Source organism: Lucilia sericata, unplaced genomic scaffold (genome assembly GCF_015586225.1).
Source record: "Lucilia sericata isolate MDLA Ls3-8-SP2 unplaced genomic scaffold, ASM1558622v1 Contig000469F_arrow, whole genome shotgun sequence".
NCBI classification, from domain to species: Eukaryota; Metazoa; Arthropoda; class Insecta; order Diptera; family Calliphoridae; genus Lucilia; species Lucilia sericata.
The window spans coordinates 195311-219545 of record NW_023994484.1 but is presented as its reverse complement, the minus strand read 5'-3'; the positions used below and the strand labels follow the sequence as shown (position 1 = coordinate 219545).

The 24235-nt window shown below is 29.3% G+C and overlaps 1 protein-coding gene across 1 annotated transcript in view; it reads right to left on the bottom strand.

The window, feature by feature from the left end:
• Positions 1 to 23154, bottom strand: part of LOC119605267 — a 34945-nt gene extending 11791 nt beyond the window's left edge. The window contains exon 1 of the mRNA XM_037958262.1: positions 23074 to 23154. The gene's annotated coding sequence lies outside the window, so the exon portion shown is untranslated. The remainder of the gene's footprint in view (positions 1 to 23073) is intronic.
• Positions 23155 to 24235: the final 1081 nt, after the last annotated feature.

The following is a 24235-nucleotide window of genomic DNA, read 5'->3' as shown; positions in this document are numbered from 1 at the left end:
CACTTCTAGTTCAGTTCTAGTTCAGTTCTAGTTCAGTTCTAGTTCAGTTCTAGTTCAGTTCTAGTTCAGTTCTAGTTCAGTTCTAGTTCAGTTCTAGTTCAGTTCTAGTTCAGTTCTAGTTCAGTTCTAGTTCAGTTCTAGTTCAGTTCTAGTTCAGTTCTAGTTCAGTTCTAGTTCAGTTCTAGTTCAGTTCTAGTTCAGTTCTAGTTCAGTTCTAGTTCAGTTCTAGTTCAGTTCTAGTTCAGTTCTAGTTCAGTTCTAGTTCAGTTCTAGTTCAGTTCTAGTTCAGTTCTAGTTCAGTTCCAGTTCAGTTCTAGTTCAGTTCTAGTTCAGTTCTAGTTCAGTTCTAGTTCAGTTCTAGTTCAGTTCTAGTTCAGTTCTAGTTCAGTTCTAGTTCAGTTCTAGTTCAGTTCTAGTTCAGTTCTAGTTCAGTTCTAGTAGACAAAGTTTTTATACAGATTACATTTAAAAACTACAGTTCAAAGTTTTTCTTAGATCTATAGAAAACTGATCATAGGCAAAGACTTGTATGCAAAATGTGTATTTTAAAATTTCAAAAAATCATTTTCCCGATAATTTCATCATCTGAGAGGAATTTAAAAAACACCTGCGTAAATACAAAGTCAACAACATTTTAGAAATAAAGTCAAAATACTGAATAACAAAATGTGATACGGAAAAGCTTTATGGTAAATTAATGTACTTCAATAATGAAAAGAGGAGCGAATAAGGTTAACCTATTTTTAAAATAGTAGTTTTAAAACTAACGATATTAACAACCAACACCAGTTTCAATTTACACGAAAGTTTCGCCTGATCGTAACTTTACTCCAATTTCTGCAATCACTGTAGCCATAAGTACGATCATTGTTGCCTAAATATCTACTTTTATATCTGTTACACTTGTTTACTTTTGAAATACGAAAATTATTTTCCATACATATATTTTTTACTATTTATTTTAATTTAATTCACATTAGAAAATAATTGTAATTATATTTATTTGTTTCGCATTTGTCATACTTAACTCTCTAAAATTTTTCTTCGTGTTATTATTTTTTTTCTTTATCTAGGTGTATTATGCATTTATTTTTATTCATTCTTTTTGTGTCTTTTATTCTTATTTAAAGTCACCCAGTTTTGAAACAGATAATGAAATCTAATGGAAGCCATAGTAATTAAGTTATTTTCTTGGCTAATGATAAATTAGACGAATTGTAGTTACTTTGGTAGGCGATAAAATATAAAAGAAAAATTAGGTGGAAAAAAATAATAACATATTTTATTATAATAAAGTATTAAAAAAAATTCTGACTTTCCAAAAGGTTCCTTGGTATATCATGTTAGGCGTAAACATCATTATATAATTGTAGTATAATATACTACACTCACTTGCCAACTAATCCATAAATTTTAATTTCAATAACTACAATCGCAAAAATCGTACTACGTACGCAACCATATTAAATAAACAACTCCAAATTCAGACATATATACATACATATGTATGTTGCGAAATGTACAATAATAATCTTAAGTGTCTATTTGTGTATATGGATCTTGAGACAACAAATATCCTTAGGACAGAGATAGACAAAAAAAAAAAAAAAAAAACAACCAAATGAAGCATACAACTCAACAATCATTAAAACGACAAGAGCCCAACTAAATTCTGAAGATTATTTTCAATAACCTTGAAAATTGGCAATAATTTAAGTGGTAAAATGTATTGAACCAAGAATAAAAATAAATATAGAAAAAAAATATTTTAAATTGCTGCAAACAATTACAAATATTCCTGCTTACTGTATGCCCAGCTTGAAGATGTAACTCCAATTTAAAATTGTAATGCGTTCACATTAGTGAAGAAATTAAAGCACAATTTACGGCAAATGTCAAATATTAGTCGAACGGAACTAGAACTCAACTGAACTAGAAAACTGAACTAGATGAACTAGAACTGACTAGAACTGAACTAGAACTGAACTAGAACTGAACTAGAACTGAACTAGAACTGAACTAGAACTGAACTAGAACTGAACTAGAACTGAACTAGAACTGAACTAGAACTGAACTAGAACTGAACTAGAACTGAACTAGAACTGAACTAAATGAACTAGAACTGAACTAGAACTGAACTAGAACTGAACTAGAACTGAACTGAACTAGAACTAGAACTGAACTAGAACTAGAACTGAACTAGAACTGAACTAGAACTGAACTAGAACTGAACTAGAACTGAACTAGAACTGAACTAGAACTGAACTAGAACTGAACTAGAACTGAACTAGAACTGAACTAGAACTGAACTAGAACTGAACTAAACTGAACTAGAACTGAACTAGAACTGAAAAGAAACTGAACTAGAACTGAACTAGAACTGAACTAGAACTGAACTAGAACTGAACTAGAACTGAACTAGAACTGAACTAGAACTGAACTAGAAAAACTAGAACTGAACTAGAACTGAACTAGAACTGAACTAGAACTGAACTAGAACTGAACTGAACTAGAACTGAACTAGAACTGAACTAGAACTGAACTAGAACTGAACTAGAACTGAACTAGAACTGAACTAGAACTGAACTAGAACTGAACTAGAACTGAACTAGAACTGAACTAGAACTGAACTAGAACTGAACTAGAACTGAACTAGAACTGAACTAGAACTGAACTAGAACTGAACTAGAACTGAACTAGAACTGAACTAGAACTGAACTAGAACTGAACTAGAACTGAACTAGAACTGAACTAGAACTACTGAACTAGAACTGAACTAGAACTGAACTAGAACTGAACTAGAACTGAACTAGAACTGAACTAGAACTGAACTAGAACTGAACTAGAACTGAACTAGAACTGAACTAGAACTGAACTAGAACTGAACTAGAACTGAACTAGAACTGAACTAGAACTGAACTAGAACTGAACTAGAACTGAACTAGAACTGAACTAGAACTGAACTAGAACTGAACTAGAACTGAACTAGAACTGAACTAGAACTGAACTAGAACTGAACTAGAACTGAACTAGAACTGAACTAGAACTGAACTAGAACTGAACTAGAACTGAACTAGAACTGAACTAGAACTGAACTAGAACTGAACTAGAACTGAACTAGAACTGAACTAGAACTGAACTAGAACTGAACTAGAACTGAACTAGAACTGAACTAGAACTGAACTAGAACTGAACTAAACTGAACTAGAACTGAACTAGAACTGAACTAGAACTGAACTAGAACTGAACTAGAACTGAACTAGAACTGAACTAGAACTGAACTAGAACTGAACTAGAACTGAACTAGAAACTGAACTAGAACTGAACTAGAACTGAACTAGACTGAACTAGAGCTGAACTAGAACTGAACTAGACTGAACTAGAACTGAACTAGAACTGAACTAGAACTGAACTAGAACTGAACTAGAACTGAACTAGAACTGAACTAGAACTGAACTAGAACTGAACTAGAACTGAACTAGAACTGAACTAGAACTGAACTAGAACTGAACTGAAACTAGAAAGAACTGAACTAGAACTGAACTAGAACTGAACTAGAACTGAACTAGAACTGAACTAGAAACTGAACTAGAACTGAACTAGAACTGAACTAGAACTGAACTAGAACTGAACTAGAACTGAACTAGAATGAACTAGAACTGAACTAGAACTGAACTAGAACTGAACTAGAACTGAACTAGAACTGAACTAGAACTGAACTAGAACTGAACTAGAACTGAACTAGAACTGAACTACTAGAACTGAACTAGAACTGAACTAGAACTGAACTAGAACTGAACTAGAACTGAACTAGAACTGAACTAGAACTGAAAGAACTGAACTAAACTGAACTAGAACTGAACTAGAACTGAACTAGAACTGAACTAGAACTGAACTAGAACTGAACTAGAACTGAACTAGAACTGAACTAGAACTGAACTAGAACTGAACTAGAACTGAACTAGAACTGAACTAGAACTGAACTAGAACTGAACTAGAACTGAACTAGAACTGAACTAGAACTGAACTAGAACTGAACTAGAACTGAACTAGAACTGAACTAGAACTGAACTAGAACTGAACTAGAACTGAACTAGAACTGAACTAGAACTGAACTAGAACTGAACTAGAACTGAACTAGAACTGAACTAGAACTGAACTAGAACTGAACTAGAACTGAACTAGAACTGAACTAGAACTGAACTAGAACTGAACTAGAACTGAACTAGACTGAACTAGAACTGAACTAGAACTGAACTAGAACTGAACCAGAACTGACTGACTGAATTAACTATAGAAAATTTGTCGATTATTCGATTCAAATTTCTATAGAAGCTTTGTCGATTATTCGACACAAGTTTCTATAGGAAATCTGTGCATTATTCGATTCGAATTTGTAAAGTTATAGTGAACTTAATATTCAATACAAGTTTTTATAGAGATTTTAATCGATGCCAGTGTAAAAAGGCAGACAGATATGAATATGAATAAATCTGGTATTTAATATGACGTCGTAGTCAATTCCAACATCTAAAAGAGTCCACGAAAAAAATGAATATAAAAGAAAATTCATATCTGCAACATCGCCATATGAATGAAGGTTTAAAAGGTTGCTGTTAAAAGCAGAGAGCCATTATAAAACAACATGTCTACTGCAAATATCACACAGGATACAAAGTAAAGGAGGTGTGTTGTTGCTTGTGTTTTTGCAAAGATGCAATGAAGTGCATAGCAATTCAATGATGCCTCTTCCCTATGCCTTCAAAATCCTTAAGATGTCAAGAGCGTTTTTGTTGTTGCTTTTTATAAATGTATGTTTAGAATATGTATGTTGTAGCAGCATTCAAAAACATAAAAGAATTTTTGTTTTTTCTTTCTATCATTCCTTAAAATACACATGTAATTGCATTTTGTTTTTAACGTTTGACTTGTTGTTGTTGTTTTATATCTAGTAGTTATGGCTTCTTTTTATTTTTATAGAAAAAGTGTATATTGTTTTTTTTTTGTTACTGCAATGTTGCAATTACATTTTGTGCGATTGTTGTAAGTGCATTTTTAGCTCTGATGCCTTTAACATTCAGTTGTGTTGTGTTCTTGTTGTGCCTGCTGATCCTTTAAGGTTTGAGGTATGAGCTCAGTAGCTATTTTGTATGTTTCATATTTATTTATAAAATGTTTCTTCACTTGTTGTTGTCATCTTGTTGTAAAGGTGGCAATTTATAAAAAATCACGTACAAGTAATTTTAACACAATAAATATAAAAAAGTTGTAAGAAATGAAAATTTAAGACATCATACATGAGATTCTTCAACATCTCTAGAGTAGAGAAAATATGTAGAAAAATACTTGAAATTTATCCAGAGCATATCTATCTAATTAGAGTTTATTTTTACACTTTAATTGTAAAGACAAATCAATTCTGTAACAAAAACTATAAAAAATTGCTTAAACATCTTATTATTTACTAAGTGCTAGTGTCTCAATAGTGTAAGTTAAATTTTAGGTTTTGTTCTAGGAAATCTTTTGATAAAGGTTAAACAGAATCGGAAGTTTAAAACCAGCTAGTTTCATAAAAATCAATAAATTTATTTAGTTATAAGAGATTTATAAAGTTGATGTTAAAAGTTTCTTTTGAACATTTGAATTGCAAATCATTACTTTTTCAATATCGTTATTTAAATCCTTTTAATATACTTTTAACATATTGAAATCCATTTATTTGTTTGTTAATTTTAAACTACTATTAAAGCAACTGTTTTTATACTTATTTAACTAAAAACAAAATATACCATAAATCTTGCAACTTTATATGTAAATTTATGTGGCAATAATATGAAAATAAACCAACTACTAGTTGATGGAATTGTAACTTTAGTCGTAATGCGAAGCACCTGAAGATTAACTGTAAGTAAAAGTATGTCTTTTGAAACACATTATTTAATCAATACCCTACAGATGGTGTTATGAAAAATAACAAAAAGCTTTTACTAAATTCTGCTAAAAAAAATCTATAAAAAGCTTCGATAGATATCCATCACAGTTTTATAGAGTCAACTTTCGACAGATATCCGTACTAGTGTTCTATAGAAAACTGATCCAATCAACTTTTTACGAATATCTAATATAGGTATCGTTAGAAAAGCTTTTATAGATATCCGATATAATTTTCTTTAGAAAAGCTTGAACGAAAATCCGATACAGTTTTATTTGAGAAAGCTTTAACGGATATCTGTTACAGTTTTCTTTAGAAAAACTTTAAAGGATATCTGATACACAATTTTATTTAGAACAGCTTTAACGGATATCCTGAACAGTTTTCTTTAGAATAGCTTTAACGGATATTGGATACAGTTTTCCTTAGTTTCCTTGTTCTCAGATACAATTTTTTTAGAAAAGCTTTAACAAATATCCTGAACATTTTACTTTAGAAAAGTGGAGCGGATGTCCGTTAAAATTTTCATTAAAAAGGCTTTAACGAAAATCCGATACAATTTTATTTAGATAAGTTTTAACGGATATCCGATACAGTTTACTTTATGAAAGCTTTAACGGATGTTCGATACAGTTTTTTTAGAAAAGCTTTAAATGATATCTGATACAAATTTCTTTAGAGTATTTAACGGATATCTGACACAGTTTTCTTTAGATAAGCTATAACGGTTATCCTGTACAGTTTCTTTACAAAAACTTTAACGAACACCCGATAAAGTTTTCTTTAGAAAAACTTTAACGAATATCCGATAAAGTTTTCTTTAGAAAAGCTTTAACGAATATCCTATAAAGTTTTCATTAGAAAAGCTAAAGCTTTTAAAGCTTTTCTAAAGAAAACTTTAACGAATATCCGATAAAGTTTTCTTTAGAAAAGCTTTAACGAATATCCGATAAAGTTTTCTTTAGAAAAGCTTTAACGGATATCCGATATAGTTTTCTTTAGAAAAACTTTAAAACTGCTTTAACGAACAACTTACACAGTATATAGACTTGCTTTGACGGATATCCGACGGATATCTGATGTAGTTTTCTTTAGAAGAGCTTTAAAGTATATCTTATACGGGTTTCTATAGAAAACCTTTGACAAATATTTGAAATAGTTTTCTATTGAAAAGCTTAAATCGATCTACTTTAAAAAAGCTTTGACGGATATCTGATTGAGTTTTATTTGAAAAAGCTTTAACGAATTTTCGATTTTTATATTTTCTTTACAAAATTTTAAACGGATACATTTTTCTATAGAAAAGATTTGTTGGATGTCCAACATAAAGCTTTTTTTGGATATTTAACTCAGTTTTCTTTAGAAAAGTTTTATTGGATGTCCAACACAAATCTTTAACGGATATCCGATATAGTTTTCTATAAAAAAGCTTTGTAGGATATTTAACATAGTTTTCATTAGAATAGTTTTATTGGATGTCCAACATAAAGCTTTTTTTTAAATATTTAACAGTTTACTTTAGAAAAGTTTTGTTGGATTTGCAGCACAAAGCTTTTTTGGATATTTAACACAGTTTTCTTTGATGTCCAAAACAGCTTTCTATAAGGAAGTTTTGTTGGATATAGAAAAACAGTATTCTATTGAAAAGCTCTGTCCGTTGTCCAACACCGTTTTCTATACAAAAGCTTTCATGGATAACCAATATTTTTTCGTATAGTTTTGTTGGATAATTAACACAATTTCCTAGAGAAAAGCTCTGCTGGACATCCAACATAATTTCCCATAGAAAAGCTTTATGGTTACATAGAAAACTTTTGACGGATATGCGACAAAGAAAAACTATTTACAACTTCTGAGACATTTCTCTAAGTAAATATTTTCTTTAAAATGCGAATATGTATAAAATTGTCAAAGATAAAATGGAGACAAAAAAAGTAATCTATTAAATACTTCGTTATATGTAAATGTTAATTCTATGCCAATCAGATCATTAAATGTTTTTAAATAAGGAAAAAGTTCAAGATTTATTACAATAGTAAGAGATTACTTTTGTAGCAAACTGTCTCTGTAATTGTACAAAAACAATATGAAATCATTATAGTCGTAATTTAAAGAAAGTGTTGTGCGCGGCTCCCTTTACTAACAATGAATGGTGAAAAATTTTTTCTTGAAATTAACTGAACTACGCTCATGGCAATGAAATCTGTTAAAGAGAATATTTTCGCTAAATAAAATGCTCAATGAGAATTGTTTATGTTGAGTGAGGAGCAGTGAAGGTATGCTTGTGTGAGAGTTTGTGTTTAATGCACTTACCCAGTGGTGGCATTAATCTGAACACAAACATCTGATGATCAGTTTCCCCCAAAATTTAAAATAAAAACATGTGTAAGTGTGTATAGTTAGGACTCTTTAGACGGCTAAATTTTATGTAATGGGGATTTTGAGGGCGTTATTAAAGGCTTTAATGTTAATGTACTGAGTTTTGTGGCACAAATAAATAGTAAATTTTACTAAAGTGTATTTTGTTTTTTTGATGAATTTCAAAAGATATTTTGAGTTTATTAGTTTGCATGAGTATTCAATTGTTTGTTTGTTTTTTTCGCTAAGGTGGAGGTTCATATTTGTTCATTTAAAATGATGTTGTTTATCTGTAACAATTTACATTGTTGTTTATATATTTATTTATGGTCTTTTGTTTTGATACATTTTCATTTCATTTTGTCAGTACTTGATTTAACTATTAAATAATTGACTAAAGAAAGATTTTCCCCTCCAAATGCCAAAAACAAAATTACTTTCGTTTTCACATGTTTGTTAAGCATTTACAAGTAAATATGATCTGTTTAACATATTTAATTTTAGGGTGATTTAAAATGATCTGCACTAGTTTCGTTCATAAGCTGCAATATATTAAAATAACCCCAATTAAGTAAAAAACTATTTATAGAAAAAAAAAACTTTTAAACAATTTTTTTTGTTAATTAAAAATGTGTGTTTTTTTCGAAATTTATGAAAACCAAATTATTTTTTGTTTTAAAAAACACAACAATTTGTTTTATTAAAGCTTTTAATGCACAAAATAAGTAGCCAAAAATAAATGGCCTCGTTTGGGGACAAAAAAGAGACAAGAACTTATGATAGAATAAACACATTTCTTATTTTGGCTTTTTCTTTTTGTAGAAAGACACCAGAAAAAAACACAAATCTATGCCAAAATCAAAAAATATTTTATATTTATTATTTTTTCAGACACAAGTCTTTATTTTTTTTTTAGTCATCAACTTTTATTATTATTTTAATAGAAAAAATTTACTATGAAAAATTTAGCTTTTCTTCAGAAATATTTAAAATTTCAAATAAAAGTGAAACCTTGTTAATGAACCTTTAAAAAAAAACTTAGTAATTACTTGAACTAAAGTCTAATGTCATAAAAGTTAATGTTAAATTATAATTATAGACATAAAATTATTAGTTAACTAATTAAAAACAGGGAAATTTTAAAATAAAATTTAAAATATTTTTGTAGAAAGAAAAGCTTTGATTGATTTCCGTAAGAGTTTTCAAATGAAAAGCTTTGCCGGACACAGTTCTCTATAAAAAAAACTTTCAGAATTATTCGACAAAGTTTTCTATAGAGTTTTGGCAAAGATCCGACACAGTTTTCTAAAGAAAAGCTTTAATATGCGAAACTGAAAGCGGAAAGTCTTGCCAGATGCCCAGAAAAGTTCTTTTTGTAGAATATCCGACAAAGTTTTTCTTTTAGGAAACCTATGTTTCCTATAGACAGACATCTGCTACTATGCCTTCTACAGCTTGAATGAATATTTGCTTAAGTTTTCAATATAAAAGCTTTGACGAATGTTTAACACAGCTTTCTATAGAAAAGCTTCGATGTATAGAAATATTCGACACAATTTACTGTTTAATGGATATCCGACATAGTTTTCTATTGAAAAGCTTTTTCTGTAGTTTTCTACGGAAAAGTTTTGATAGACTTCCTACTCAGTTTCCTGTCGAATATCCGATACATTTCTCTATAGAAAAGCTTTGACGGACACATTTTTCTATAGAAAAGTTTTGACGGATATCCAACACAGTTTTCTATATAAAAGTTTTGACAGATATCAAACACAGTTTTCTATAGAAAAGCTTTGACGAATATCCGACACACTTTTCTATAGAAAACTTTTCACGGATATCCGCTAAAGCTTTTCTATAGAAAAGTTTTCTAAAGAAAAGCTTTGATGGATATCTAACACCCTTCTCTATAGAAAAGCTTTGACGGATATCCAACACAGTTTTCTATAGAAAAGTTTTGACGGTTATCCAACACAGTTTTCTATAGAAATGCTTTAACGGATATCCGACACTCTTTTCTATAGAAAATCTTTGACGAATAACCTACACACTTTTCTATAGAAAAGCTTTAACGGATATCTGACACCCTTGTCCATAGAAAAGCTTTTAACTTTTAGTTTTCTATAGAAAACTATTTGGCAGATATCCGACACTTTTCTATAGAAAAGCTTTAACGTATATCCGACACAGTTTTCTATAGTAAAGTTTTGACGGATATCTGACACACATTTCTATAGAAAAGCTTTGAGAGACACAGTTTTCTATAGAAAAGTTTTGGCAATTTTGACACTCTTTTCTATAGAAAAGCTTGGACAGATATCCATCCGACACAGGTTTCTAAAGAAAAGCTTTAACTTCTATCAGACTTTTTTACTTTTTTGTCAATAAAAGCTTCCTATAATAAAGCTTTAGTCGATATCTAGGAAAAGCTTTCGACGGTATTAAGCTGAGTATATAAAAGATTTGAATCAGTACCTGTTGAAAGGCTTTTAATAATGGCAAAATTCTTAATTAATTCATCACACAACTTTTGCTTTCCACTGTAACTAAATGTAAGTAATATTTCAAATTGTTAGAATAATTAAAACTTGTTTTAAGTTGTTCAAAGTTTTTTTTTTTATTTTTATACTGCGAATTACACTTAACCAAATAATTTCAGCCACATGACAGACAAATCAAATTGAACTTTGTATATAAAAAAATATCATTTTGAAATTTAAAATAAAATTAAAAATATATACAGTATTTTCCGTTGTATTTGCTTAAATAATGACGTTTATTTCTCTCTAAGGCGATAATAAGTTAATGAAAAAATAAGACAGCAATTTTATCATTTTGCAAACAAGAAAATATAAATAAAAAAAAAATTATATAAATTTTGAACGTAAGTTTGCTTATATTTAGTTTTTGTTTTTTTTGTCTAAAAACCATAAACGTATGGCAACTTGTGTAAACAATTTATTTCTAAATTTCCAAAGTTTTTCATTCTTGTTTTTTATTTGCAAAATCTAGAAGAAGCAGAATAAACTTGTCTTTTACGCCACCCAAGTGCAAACAACCTCAAACTTTAGCAAATTGCGTGAGTTAATGCGGTTTTTAATATTTTTTTTGTGCTTTACTTAGCAGAATCTTAATTTTTGAAAATTTTTTTTGTCTGTTACTATAGAATAAACAAATTAAATATTTTAAATCTTAAATAAATATCGAAGATAAAAATTGTTGAACGTGTTATTAAGACATTTTGCTATTCATTTGAATGGCCTTTCTTATCGGGCTAAAACTAAAGATATTCATGTGAGAAAATTTTAATGCATCATCCATGATTTATAAACATAACTTGTTTTATTTATTAAAATAAAAAAAACGTTATATAAATCATAAGGTAAATAAGATAAACAATTATGAAATGGGGAAAAAATTCAAATTTATTTATAACTTTTCTAGCAAAAGTTGCGGATTTGATAAGGGTTCTCTATTGTTTAAATAGAGAAATTTTAAAAAAGATCAAAACTTGTGACTACACAAAAGCGGTTTTATTACTGTAAATAATGAATATATTTCTAGATAGAATCCTATAACGGTTTCTAAATATAAATCGAGGCACAATTTTCTATAGAAGAGCTTATTCAAAACAGTGTCTGAAGAATAGCTTTGAAAGTTTTTTACAGAAATGCTTTGACAAGTATTCAATGTGGTTTTGACCTACAACTATTCGTTGCATTATTCTTTATAAAAGCTTAAACAGATATCCGTAAAATGTTTGTATAGAAAAGCTTTAACCGATATGTAACATAACTTTCTCAGAAATCCGTCACAGTTTTCTATAAAAAAGCTTTGATGGATATCCGTTACAGTTTCCTAGAGAAAATCTTTGACGGATACAGTTTTCTATAGAAAAGTTTTGACAGATATCGAACACAGTTTTCTATAGAAAAGCTTTAAGGTATATTCGACACAGTTTTCTATAGAAAAGCCGACAAATAACCGACACACTTTTCTAAAGGAAAGCTTTGACGAATATCCGACACAGTTTTCAATAGTAAAGTTTTGACTGATATCCGACACACATTTCTATAGAAAAGCTTTGAGAGACACAGTTTTCCAAAGAAAAGCTTTGACGGATATCCGACACAGTTTTCTATAGAAGAATTTTAACTTCTTCAGACTCTTTTACTATTTGTCAGTAAAAGGAAAACTTTGAAGGATATCAGACACGGTTTTCTATAGAAAATCTTTGAAGGATATCAGACACGGATTTCTATAGAAAATCTTTGACGTATATCCGACACAGTCTTCTATAGAAAAGCTTTGAGGGATACCCAAAACAGTTTCCTATAGAAATGCTTTGACGTATATCCGACACGGTTTTCTATAGAAAAGCTTTGACAGATATATGACACAGTTTTCTATAGAAAAGCTTTGATGGATATCCGACACAGTTTTTATACAGAAAACTTTCTTCGAATATCCGAAAAAGTTTTTCTATAGAAAACTTTTTAAACAAACTGTGTCGGAAAACTTTCTCGATTATCCGTACGAAGTTTTCTATAGAAAAACTTTCTGGGTTATCCGAACAAAGTTTTATATGGAACAACTTACTTACAATAGTTACAATGTTATCTATAAAAAAGCTTTCTCCAATATCCAACAAAGATTCTATATCCAATTAAAGTTTTCTATATAAAAAAGCTTTCTCGGAAATCACACAGTGTTATCTCTAGAAAAGCTTTCTCGGATATCCGACAATGTTTTCTAAAGAAAAGCTTTTGCTGAAGTAATTTTCTAATAAAAAAAACTTTCCCGGATATCAGACACAATTTTATATGAATAAACATTTTATTGAGCTTTAAAGTTTTCCATAAAAATTCTTAGCAGACAAGATGCTTATTAGAAAATTCTATAAAAATATATCAAAGCTTTTAATCGCAATATTTTTTTATTAATCGAAAAAAGTAAATTCCCTTAAACATCCGAAAAAAAAGTGTAAACTCACTTTTCTAAACTATTTATTAATTTGACATTTTGGTTTTCTCAGAATTCAAAAAGAAAAACAAATCAAATTTCTAAACAAAAAAGAAAAAACAACATGATGTTACAAAATTTACAAAAAATTCTTGTAAATAATTTAAGAAAAAATGAAACTCTATAAAACATAAACATTGTAAAAAAACCAGCTTAATTTTATTACAACGTTTTTTTATGACAATTTATGTCAAAGATTAGATTCTGATAAAAGAAAACAACAAAAAAAAAAAAAACAAGACACCCAAAAAGAAATAATACTCACTATATATTTAAACTAAATCAAATTGTCAGACAACTGTTTCTAAGCCCAAAAAAATAAAAAAATAAACAATAACAATGACCAACCAAACTGCAGCCACCAGACCTGAGAGACATATCAACAGCAGGTGAAAAATTTTAAAACTAATTTTCAAAGAGATTTTTTCAGAAAGGTCATAAAACTCTTTCGTTTTTATTCAAACTATAAAATAAATTTATAACAAAAGTGTGTTATTTAGTAAAATATTCGGATCTTTTGTTAAAAAAACGAGTAATTTATGAATTTCTTTGATACTGATCTTTTTTTCTACTATTTACTGGGTGTATTCATATTTAATTATCTAAAGATATAGAAAATTTTTGTTTATTCGATTACACCCTACTTAGGGATAGTGGGTGTGTTAAATTAATGACAAATAGATACTTATTGAATTTTTGAAAGCATTTATTATTTACTTATGTTTTGTGTCATATTATTTCTAATGAATTAAATTAATCCTTTACTACCGTATCTAAAGATCAGAAAAGAGATCTGTCTATAAATCAAATAAAGATCAGACTATAGTCCATAGTCTAGTCTATAGTCTAGTCTATAGTCTAGTTTATAGTCTAGTCTATAATCTGTCTATAGTCTAGTCTTTAGTCTAGTCTATAGTCTAGTTTATAGTCTAGACTATAATCTGTCTATAGTCTAGTCTATAGTCTAGTCTATAGTCTAGTCTATAGTCTAGTCTATAGCCTAGTCTATAGTCTAGTCTATAGTCTAGTCTATAGAGTAGTCTATAGTCTAGTCTATAGTCTAGTCTATAGTCTAGTCTATAGTCTAGTCTATAGTCTTGTCTATAGTCTAGTCTATAGCCTAGTCTATAGCCTAGTCTATAGTCTAGTCTATAGTCTAGTCTAAAGTCTAGTCTAAAGTCTAGTCTATAGTCTAGTCTATAGTCTAGTCTATAGTCTAGTCTATAGTCTAGTCTATAGTCTAGTCTATAGTCTAGTCTATAGTCTAGTCTATAGTCTAGTCTATAGTCTAGTCTATAGTCTCTAGTCTATAGTCTAGTCTATAGTCTAGTCTATAGTCTAGTCTATAGTCTAGTCTATAGTCTAGTCTATAGTCTAGTCTATAGTCTAGTCTATAGTCTAGTCTATAGTCTAGTCTATAGTCTAGTCTATAGTCTAGTCTATAGTCTAGTCTATAGTCTAGTCTATAGTCTAGTCTATAGTCTAGTCTATAGTCTAGTCTATAGTCTAGTCTATAGTCTAGTCTATAGTCTAGTCTATAGTCTAGTCTATAGTCTAGTCTATAGTCTAGTCTATAGTCTAGTCTATAGTCTAGTCTATAGTCTAGTCTATAGTCTAGTCTAGTCTAGTCTAGTCTAGTCTATAGTCTAGTCTAGTCTAGTCTATAGTCTAGTCTATAGTCTAGTCTAGTCTAGTCTATAGTCTAGTCTATAGTCTAGTCTATAGTCTAGTCTATAGTCTAGTCTATAGTCTAGTCTATAGTCTAGTCTATAGTCTAGTCTATAGTCTAGTCTATAGTCTAGTCTAGTCTAGTCTAGTCTAGTCTATAGTCTAGTCTATAGTCTAGTCTATAGTCTAGTCTAGTCTATAGTCTAGTCTAGTCTACAGTCTAGTCTATAGTCTAGTCTATAGTCTAGTCTAGTCTACAGTCTAGTCTATAGTCTAGTCTATAGTCTAGTCTATAGTCTAGTCTATAGTCTAGTCTATAGTCTAGTCTATAGTCTAGTCTATAGTCTAGTCTATAGTCTAGTCTATAGTCTAGTCTATAGTCTAGTCTATAGTCTAGTCTATAGTCTAGTCTATAGTCTAGTCTATAGTCTAGTCTATAGTCTAGTCTATAGTCTAGTCTATAGTCTAGTCTATAGTCTAGTCTATAGTCTAGTCTATAGTCTAGTCTATAGTCTAGTCTATAGTCTAGTCTATAGTCTAGTCTATAGTCTAGTCTATAGTATAGGCTATAGTCTAGTCTATAGTCTAGTCTATAGTGTAGTCTATAGTAGTCTATAGTCTATAGTCTAGTCTATAGTCTAGTCTATAGTCTAGTCTATAGTCTAGTCTATAGTCTAGTCTATAGTCTAGTCTATAGTCTAGTCTATAGTCTAGTCTATAGTCTAGTCTATAGTCTATTCTATAGTCTAGTCTATAGTCTAGTCTATAGTCTAGTCTATAGTCTAGTCTAGTCTATAGTCTAGTCTATAGTCTAGTCTATAGTCTAGTCTATAGTCTAGTCTATTTTCTAGTCTATTTTCTAGTCTATAGTCTAGTCTCTAGTCTAGGCTATACTATAGTCTAGACTATAATCGGATCTATAGAATGGTCTATATTTTGGAACTAACCTTTATTGCAAAAAATGTCTACTTAAGTAGGGTAATCTGTAAAACGATCTTGTTCAACTTTTCATTAATATTTTAATAAATTTTCTTAAAATTTTATATTTTATCATAATTTAACACATTTTCTTTTGTTTGTCTTTCAAAAAACACATTTTTTGTTCATATGATTTTTTTAACTCTGCATAAAATTACTAACGACTGTTTTATCTTTTGTTTTGTTTATTTATTTTAGGCTCATCAATATTATTTGTTAATAAGCATAATTAGTATGATTATTTCAGCCATTAATATTTTTTATCAATGAAGGTCTTAAGTGAAAAAAATTTTTTTAAATTTTATACAAATTCAATAAATTTTAAAAGAAGTAAAAATTTAAGAGATAATGCTCAAATTTCCAAATAAATTTAGATTTGCTTATTTACATATAAACTATAAAATTGCAAATCTTTTTAATTTTCAACTAAATTAAGATTTTTATCTTTATGTAATCTTTATATAGACTGAAATTTCTTTTATATACATATATATGTATGTATGTAGTTCATTACTCTGCTATTGATTTCATTTCTAAATGTATTAAATTTGCCGGTTTATTATAAATAAAATTTATTTTGTTTTAATTTAGCTGAAAACTTAGTATTTTTAGTTTAAATTTAAATGTGATTCGTTCAAAAAGATTTTGTCCATTTTGGCAAATTTTCAAATGTTTAAAAATAAAATGTTTAAAAAAATCATCACAAAACCAACAATTAGTTTGAATATAAACAATTTTTGAGGCAGAGTGAAAATCGCAACATATATGATTTATGATCATTTTAGAGTCCTCAAGAACAGAAGCGGGACCCTCGTAAAAAATATGATTCAGAATAAATAAACGGTGACGGCACCATATACTAAGTAATCAGTCTAAGCGGATCGGTCCCGTGTTTATTCTAAGTCTAATAGTCTAGTCTATGTCTAGTCTAAGTCAGTCTATAGTCTAGTATAGTAGTCTAAACTATAGTTCTAGTCTAGTCTAGTTAGTCTATAGTCTAGTCTATAGTTAGTCTATATCAGTCTATAGTCAGTCTATAGTTCTATATCAGTCTAAGTCATAGTCAGTCTATAGTCTAGTCTATAGTCTAGTCTAGTCTAGTCAGTCTAGTCTATAGTCTAGTCTATAGTCTAGTCTATAGTCTAGTCTATAGTCTAGTCTATAGTCTAGTCTATAGTCTAGTCTATAGTCTAGTCTATAGTCTAGTCTATAGTCTAGTCTATAGTCTAGTCTATAGTCTAGTCTATAGTCTAGTCTATAGTCTAGTCTATAGTCTAGTCTATAGTCTAGTCTATAGTCTAGTCTATGTCTAGTCTATAGTCTAGTCTATGGTCTAGTCTATAGTCTAGTCTATAGTCTAGTCTATAGTCTAGTCTATGGTCTAGTCTATAGTCTAGTCTATAGTCTAGTCTATAGTCTAGTCTATAGTCTAGTCTATAGTCTAGTCTATAGTCTAGTCTATAGTCTAGTCTATAGTCTAGTCTATAGTCTAGTCTATAGTCTAGTCTATAGTATAGTCTATAGTCTAGTCTATAGTCTAGTCTATAGTCTAGTCTATAGTCTAGTCTATAGTCTAGTCTATAGTCTAGTCTATAGTCTAGTCTATAGTCTAGTCTATAGTCTAGTCTATAGTCTAGTCTATAGTCTAGTCTATAGTCTAGTCTATAGTCTAGTCTATAGTCTAGTCTATAGTCTAGTCTATAGTCTAGTCTATAGTCTAGTCTATAGTCTAGTCTATAGTCTAGTCTATAGTCTAGTCTAGTCTAGTCTATAGTCTAGTCTATGTCTAGTCTATAGTCTAGTCTATAGTCTAGTCTATAGTCTAGTCTATAGTCTAGTCTATAGTCTAGTCTATAGTCTAGTCTATAGTCTAGTCTATAGTCTAGTCTATAGTCTAGTCTATAGTCTAGTCTATAGTCTAGTCTATAGTCTAGTCTATAGTCTAGTCTATAGTCTAGTCTATAGTCTAGTCTATAGTCTAGTCTATAGTCTAGTCTATAGTCTAGTCTATAGTCTAGTCTATAGTCTAGTCTATAGTCTAGTCTATAGTCTAGTTATAGTCTAGTCTATAGTCTAGTATAGTCTAGTCTATAGTCTAGTCTAGTCTAGTCTATAGTCTAGTCTATAGTCTAGTCTATAGTCTAGTCTATAGTCTAGTCTATAGTCTAGTCTATAGTCTATAGTCTAGTCTATAGTCTAGTCTATTAGTCTAGTCTATAGTCTAGTCTATAGTCTAGTCTATAGTCTAGTCTATAGTCTAGTCTATAGTCTAGTCTATAGTCTAGTCTATAGTCTAGTCTATAGTCTAGTCTATAGTCTAGTCTATAGTCTAGTCTATAGTCTAGTCTATAGTCTAGTCTATAGTCTAGTCTATAGTCTAGTCTATAGTCTAGTCTATAGTCTAGTCTATAGTCTAGTCTATAGTCTAGTCTATAGTCTAGTCTATAGTCTAGTCTATAGTCTAGTCTATAGTCTAGTCTATAGTCTAGTCTATAGTCTAGTCTATAGTCTAGTCTATAGTCTAGTCTATAGTCTAGTCTATAGTCTAGTCTATAGTCTAGTCTATAGTCTAGTCTATAGTCTAGTCTATAGTCTAGTCTATAGTCTAGTCTATAGTCTAGTCTATAGTCTGTAGTCTAGCCTATTTATAAATTTAAAACCCCTTTCCCCTGACAAACGCTCCTGCATCTGACGAGATGTATTAATTAATGTAAAATGCGATTGTTATAGAAAATTTGTTTTAATTAGCGTGTAAATAAACAACAGAAAACTTCAAATACTAAAGCGGTCATGATTTTTAATTTAGAACAAAACGAATCCACAATAAACCAATAAAAGATTTTGAAAAAGAACAAGTCCATTAACTCGTAAAAACTAAATATAATTTGAAAACTAGAAAAGCAACTCCATCACTGCCAAATTTGTCTAAATATCTTAAATATACTCAAACATCTAGCAGCTAATTTTCTATTATAAATTTAAAATTCTGTTTAATAATAATGATCATTCAGATACGAAAATCCAACTAATTTATAAAGAGACAACGGGGCGTCATCTCATTAAACATTTCATTTCAACACTTTATATACAAAAATTACATTATTTTTAGTTCTCATCGGGATGCAATTAGTTTAACAAATTGACCTTTAGACAAAGATTTTTTTCAATATTGAAAACCCAAAAAAGAATCTATTAAAACCACAACACGAGAAAATTGTAATAATGATTTTCCCAAAAATCAAACAACCTTCAAATGAAAAAACATAAACATCATGTTTTGCGAGTTTATGATTTTTGTTTTCAGAAAAACAAAATCAAAATGTTTAGAATAAAATATTAGAGGAATAAAAATTATAAATGTTGAACGCTACGTATTCTTGTATTTTGTTGCATAATCAAGTCGATATAAACAAAATTAATCAAATACAAATTTTAAATGAACAATAATAAAAAATAAAAAACGACAATAGAGACTGAAAAAAACACAAGAGATTAACGGTCAGATACAATTCTCATTTGTGGAACTACAGTAGTTTTAGAGGTGATTTTAGTTTGATGTTAATGTTGGTTAGTCTTCAAATAAGTGTTAACCAGATGTTTGACAAATAAAGATGACAGAACTTTACGCTACTTTTCACCACTTACTTAATCACTTCTAGGAAGTTGAATTCGTATATATGAATATATGGATATAGTAAGAAATATCTAATCAAATAAATAATGTTTTTATATATTTTTTTTTCTTTTCTTTTATTTGATACGAAATTTTTGAAATAAATTTTCCATTCATGTTTCTGATTCAGTCCCTTAATTGTGTTACTTTTTTTTCTGAACTATTTATAGAATTAATTTTTAACAAAATATAAATGAGAAATTTTGCTTAAAACTGATATTTATATTATAACACTTGTTTAAATAATTAGCAACAAATATGCATGTATGTCTGAAAACAACTTTCAAACCCCGTAAATAATAATTAATTTAAAATACATTAAATATAATTTTTTAAATTTAGTGAAATTAAAAAAAAATAAAAGCTATAAATACAGATATTAAAAGTTTATTTCTCAGTTCATCAATTGAATATTAGATTCGGACTAGTTCAACAGATTCTATATATTGCGAGAAATTTGCGATATGTTCACAATAAGGGGCGGTTATATCATGGCCACGCCCACTTTATATGTATGTAAGTGCTAAGTGTTCACGAGTTATTCGTGAGTAAAACAGAAAGTAATAACTTAAAAACACGCGAACTGAATCAAGCCAAGGCGTATTTATAATAAGGACCCGTCTACTTTTTATATAGATTCGGACTAGTTCAACAGATTCTATATATTGCGAGAAATTTGCGATATGTTCACAATAAGGGGCGGTTATATCATGGGCACGCCCACTTTATATGTATGTAAGTGCTAAGTGTTCACGAGTTATTCGTGAGTAAAACAGAAAGTAATAACTTAAAAACACGCGAACTGAATCAAGCCAAGGTGTATTTATAATAAGGACCCGCCTACTTTTATATATGTATGAATTTTTGTAATGTATTTTTATTATTTTTAAAATGTTTTAAAATTTATATCCAAATCAAATATAAGTTTTATGATAACCATGCCCACAACCTAACATTTCGCCCACTTATTATTTTGTTAATAATTTAGTAAAACCATTAAACATATAGAAATATTTACAACTTTAAGGATAATAGTTGATTATTTATAATATTATAGTATATTTTTAAAATTTTTCAAAAGTGGGCGTGGTCAATACAAATATTTTAGTTATATTTGTTAAGTTAAATACTAATTTTAGCAAACTTTTGCTTTAAATAATAATCAAAAGAGAGTTCTCCAAACACAAGTAAAAACAAAAAGTAAAACCAATAAATAAGGTGGGCATGGCTAAAATTGTCCCGTTCATATGATTATACTAATAAAATTTTCGGAGTCGCAAACATTATATCGAATTTTTTTCAAAGTTTCCATGCTTTAGGTCTCATATCTATATGTGACGATCTAGAATGTGAAAAATGTGTCTCTATGCAGTAGATTATTGAATAAAACTTCATAATTAAGACCGATCCATAACACTAAAGACTTCCACGTTAAAATATTGCTCGTAGACCACGTAAAGTATATTGTATATATGGGCAATTTCATGTCAAGTGACCCAACTTAAAAAATCGATTATGATGAATTTTACACCAAGGATAGTACTATTGGGTAGTAGACCAGACACAAATTTTCAGCTCCATTGGTCAAGAACTGCAGGAGGAGTTAAATAGTTATTTCTTCTTTGTTTCCAAATTTTATTTTTTAATTTTTAAAATTTTTTTCCCAAAAACTCCCTGTCGGAAGACATCGATTTTAAAAGTTGGGTCACTTAACACGAAATTACCCATTATGGATTCTAGTGAAATTCCAGCACTATTTAGACATTTCCGCCAGTCTGTTCTCTGACACAATAGGGGCCACAGAAAAAGACCTCGAAGGGTGAATTAGAAATAAACATTGATGGTCCAAAATTTCCTCTAGTCTCTTAATTAGTCACCAAAATTGTACTGTAAAGTCGATTCCCTATTTGATCCTTGTGTCCAACGTTAAAATATTGCTCGTAGATCACGTAAAGTATATATACACATTATGGGTTCTAGTGCAATTCCTGGACTATTTAAACATTTCCTGTCTGCCTGTTCTCTGGCACAATAGAGCCCAAAGGATAAGACCTAGGAGGGTGAATTAGAAATGAACAATAATGGTCCAGAATTTTCTCTAGTCTATATACAGATATACAACGTAATAAGTCCGCAAAATTGTACTGTAAAGTATGGCTATATCCGGTCCCCATTTGACCTTTGTGCCCCTATAATTTTCCTTCAAAATATGTCTTAAATTTGCCCAAAAGTACCAAGATAGCGATGAAATTCTCCAGAAACCATTTTTTTTTGGAACCATAACCATTTCAAACGAGTAAGAAATTATAGTTGGGCGATGCCGACCCTACACGAGTTATAAAAATAAAATGTGATTTCGTTTTCATAATAAAGCATTTAAGTGGAATTGTTTGTACCTTGCCTCAGATATACTGAAGCTATTTATTGTTGAATAAAATTGTGGACATTTAAGTCATATTTTGAAGGGGGCTTTGTATAGCGATCCAATGAGTCCAATGAGGCATAAAATTCATGAGGGTCATCAAGGCTAGTATAGAACTTGGTTTTGCAGCTTTTTGTCGAGATTCGAATATATTAAACATAATTATGAACTTAAAAGCCCTATTCGGCAGGTTCAGTTGTATGGGGGCTAGGTAAAATAATATGTCGATCTAAACTATTTTCTATAAGCTTCGTCTCCGGTACCATAGAAGATCATGTGCAAAATTTCATTTAATTATCTTCAAAATTGCGACCTGTAGTTTGATTACAAGAAGGACGGACATAGCTAAATCGGCTCAGAAAATTATCCTAAGCCGATTGGTATACTTTAAGGCGGATAAAAGACCAATATTATTGTACGTTACAAACATCAAAATAAACCTAGGGTATATTGGGTTGGGTATAAAAACTTCATGCGGATCGGTCTATAGAAGGCCTGATGTGATGGAGAGATTATCAGATAATTAGTCCCTGGGTTTTGACTTCTTCTTCAAATGTTGTGGACCTGTGTTAGTAGAACATTTTAAGATTAATTTATAAAGAACGGGATGTAAGACGTTTGACGATTTCTGTTAAACATGTATAACTAGATAAGAGAACCTATAAGATCTTAACGCCTGATTCGTTTAAGGATTATAGGCAAGGTTAAGGTCCTTATATCATATATAAAAACCTAATTTTACGAGAGGTTATACTAGATCTAAAGCTTAAACAAAACAGATATAATAGAGTAGAGTGTATAAAAATCGAATCAATAATAAGAATGATATTTTTGTGTTGCAAATGAAATGAAAAACTTGTGTTACCTCCTCAAAATTTATTTAAAATTATCTAAAATTTGTGCTGCTTTAAAATTTTACAAAAATTTTCACTTTGTTGTAAAATATTTTTGGTATAAATTTTTTTTAATGATCAACATATATTTTCTTTAAATTTGAAGTTTTTTGTTTTTGCATCTTACTTTTTTTAAACAATATTTTCACACATAATTAATTTGTTTAAATGGATACGATTAAAGTTGATAATTTTTTGGGTAAAAACACTTGATTTAATTTTATTAATAAAAATTAATTTTTTGTAACAAAAAATTTTAAAAAACAGTAAAACGAAGTGTTATTAAACACGCAAAATTTTTAGCACTAAAACAAAATTGTTTAACTGGAAAAAAACACTAATATTAATAAATATTTTTAATTTTTTTTAATATAATAAATCGCGACGCGACTGTTTAAATATGTAAGTAGGTATTTATTGTTGTTTTATTTTTAAAATAATTTTCTTGTTGTTGTTGTCGTTTGTAGTAAAATATCATTTAAACAAAGTTGGTTGTTATTTTTGTTAATAAATTACAACAAATAACTATTATAATGATCGTGCTTTTTTCTCTTTATTTTTAACGGTATTTACAACAATCGTGTTTGTATTTGTTTTTATAATTGTTGTTAATTTAGTTTAATTATAGAATTTGTTAAATTTCTATTAAATATGTATTTTTTAATTTTATTTAAATTTTTAAAAAAATTATTTTTCTAACATTTTCACACCGTCGTTCTTAATAATTCAAACGTCACACGAAACAAAACAAAATATCACACTGTCACTGACAAAAAAGTCTTTGTGGTTCAGAAGATATAGAGCTGAAGAAATAGAAAAAAAAACGGAAAATAATATATTCCACACCGGGGTCCGTAGGTGCTGGTTGTTAGTAAATGACTGTATTGAGTTGGTGCTGCACATTTTCTAGAGGTTCCCCACGTAGAGCAAAAATTTGTGTATAAAAATAACAAAAACAGACACAGACGCAGACGTTGAAAACATCGCATCGTAAACAGCTCTCAAGAATAAAAACTCTCCCAATTCAAACCGAAACTCTCCCAGTTGTGTAAAAAGCAAAAAAAAAAAAAGAAACGAAAGAAAAACATCGCACGAATAACATAATCAAAACAAAACTAAAAATAATCATAACAACATCACACACATGTTTTCTTATTATTTTTTTTTTTGTACAATTCACTTGTCGTTGTTGCTGTGATTGTTTGTGTTAATTAAAATTCGAAAAAAATAAATAAATAAAATTGTTGGGGTAGTTCAAAATAAAAACAACTTCTTTAACATTTACAAGA